The sequence below is a fragment of the Sprattus sprattus genome (genome assembly GCF_963457725.1).
Source record: "Sprattus sprattus genome assembly, chromosome: 21".
Lineage (NCBI taxonomy): Eukaryota > Metazoa > Chordata > Actinopteri > Clupeiformes > Clupeidae > Sprattus > Sprattus sprattus.
Window position 1 is genome coordinate 983,230 of NC_137919.1, and position 2,621 is coordinate 985,850.

Genomic DNA, 2,621 nt, shown 5'->3' on the forward strand with positions numbered 1-2,621 from the left:
AGTGTCAGTTCCCCTAGTTACCTTTGTTACCCCTGAAGTGTCAGTTCCCCTAGTTACCTTTGTTTACCCCTGAAGTGTCAGTTTCTCTAGTTACCTTTGTTTACCCCTGAAGTGTCAGTTCTCCTAGTTACCTTTGTTAACCCCTGAAGTGTCTGTTCTCCTAGTTACCTTTGTTTTACCCCTGACGTGTCTGTTCTAGTTACCTTTGTTTACCCCTGAAGTGTCTGTTCTCCTAGTTACCTTTGTTTACCCCTGAAGTGTCAGTTCCCCTAGTTACCTTTGTTTACCCCTGAAGTGTCAGTCTCCCTAGTTACCGTTGTTTACCCCTGAAGTGTCAGTTCTCCTAGTAACCTTCCAGTGGAACACCCCTGAAGTGTCTGTTATGCTAGTTACCTTTGTTTAGCCCTGATGCTGTACACTACTTGTGCAGTAGCTTTAGTGCAGCATGAAATTATCAAGCGTTATCTCTGAAGCCTCCTCAAAGCACTCATCTCTCTCCATCTCTCTATTTATGAGTCAGTGAGGGGGAGTTGATGGGGTAAAAAACAAAGAATAACAAATAAAAAGATGAGTGTACTTTTGGTTTTATTCCAACTTGGACCAAGAAAATCAATCAACACATACAACAATATACAGTATGTACAAAAGCAATACATGAAAAATTAAACTAAACACACGTGTGCATATGCACTCACACACACACACACACACACACACACACATACACACTCTCACACACAAACACTCTTCTCTTATGCACACACACAAACGATCAAAATCAAGAAGAGGGTTAAGCACAATAACACTGCCTCATCTCCTTAAGTACTGCTGGTTTGATTTCCATCACTGGTGCATGGTCACTTTGCCTGCTAAAACACACCAGGGAAATTGCACATTCAAGAACAAAAAGGTAAGCATATTATTTATTTTGGCGGTAAACCTTGTCTGTCTCACCCAGAGACACGTTAAGATGGTTATTGCAAAGACCACAGTACCACAGCACACAACATACCACATCACACAACGCACCACATCACACAACGTACGAAAGCACACTATCATCTCAATCTGTGTATTTTCTTGTCTCTACAAGAAGGACTATGCTGAAGGACTATGTGGGTCAGTCATCAGCATGTAGTCTTACTTCCTTTGGGCCTAATGTAGAGACTTGGCTTACACTCCAAAAATAAAAACATCTGGTTAAACTCATCAGCTTATCTACAGAGTTGGGTAAAGATCTTTAAAGAACTCACTCCATGTTCGGGGAAATAAAGAATACAAGTCACAGAAATGTAATATAGCAGAAGCCTTGCCATGACTATTAGTCCCACATTACAGTATTATAACTCCACCAGGAAGTACCTCGAAGAAACCCAGAGGACATCCGCGGCACACAGCTCATTTATAGCAAACGTCTTTTTATTCCTCTCACTTCAAAAATGTGAGGTCTGGCATCATCAGAAACAGTATTCTTCGTACATACCATATTATTTGTGAGGTGTCAAAAAGGCTTAGTTTATCAGTCGTTTTGCTTTCGACATAACATTTCATGAGAGCATCTATGAAAGAGCTGCTAGGTTCAGACTGGGTGTAGGCAGCGTGTCCTACACTGCAAGGACTGCAGTGTTAGTAGCGTTCAGTTATCAACCTCTCAATCAGGTCACTCTTACATACCCACACATCATATATAAATCACATGTTCAAGGGAAGGACAAGTAGACAGTGTTATCCAATAGCTTTGCTGACCTCCCACACACAAGGTTAAGCACAGTCTTGGGGTTATCTTTGGTTTATCAACAAAGAATCCCTTTCACATTTCAAACAAGTCCATGAGTAATCCAGGATGAACCTTTCTACAAAGGAGATCACACAGAACGTGTTTGGGCCAGACCAGACCTGCAACATGTCTGACAAAACAACATTTAAGACTAAAAGTAAAACTTCAGAAAGGAAAAAGGCTTTTTTTTTTGTTGTCTTTCACCCATGCAATGGATCAGCTAATCTCCACCTAATTAGTTGAATTTGTCCTAAGTCCAAGAAATGTTTAGTTGCTAAGCACCTCTAATGTCTACACCTTGATTAAATACATTTGGGACATTAAGTAGGGGTGAGTAGGGACCCAGAGATACATCAGAATGACTCACTCTACATGAGAGGACACATACATGCTAATTATAATGGCTGCCACTAGAACTGTGGGCAGTCCCTATCTACTGAGGTAGGGAAGACAGGTTCTAGCTGTATTACTGAAGAGCGTAATAACATTACCAATGGCTTGTGCTTTTAGTTTGGCTTCCTTGCACCACAGTGCCTCAACAAGACCGACACATGGACACAATCCCAAGGACTACACTACAAAGGCAAGCAATGTAACATCACAAAATCTGTCTATACAATACAAGTGTATTTGGTTGGCTTGTGTTTCCTCAGTATACCAACACAGGATAAGATATTAAGAGTCTGCCAGTTGATGGCTTTGTAAACACATTTTCAATTTAATGTTCACGATTCTGTGATTGTGCTTAGGCTTCTTGTAAGGGGTGCTTCAGTTCAGGCTGAGACTCGCACGTAGCCACTTCAGATTGCATAGTTATGTCACATACTTCTCCCACAAACGGCCT

At 41.2% G+C, this 2,621-nt stretch overlaps 1 protein-coding gene across 1 annotated transcript in view; it reads right to left on the bottom strand.

The window, feature by feature from the left end:
• Positions 1–568: 568 nt before the first annotated feature.
• Positions 569–2,621, bottom strand: part of LOC308382311 (uncharacterized protein) — a 7,757-nt gene continuing 5,704 nt past the window's right edge. The window contains exon 7 of the mRNA XM_080860028.1: positions 569–2,621. This exon is cut by the window's right edge and continues 1,085 nt beyond it. The gene's annotated coding sequence lies outside the window, so the exon portion shown is untranslated.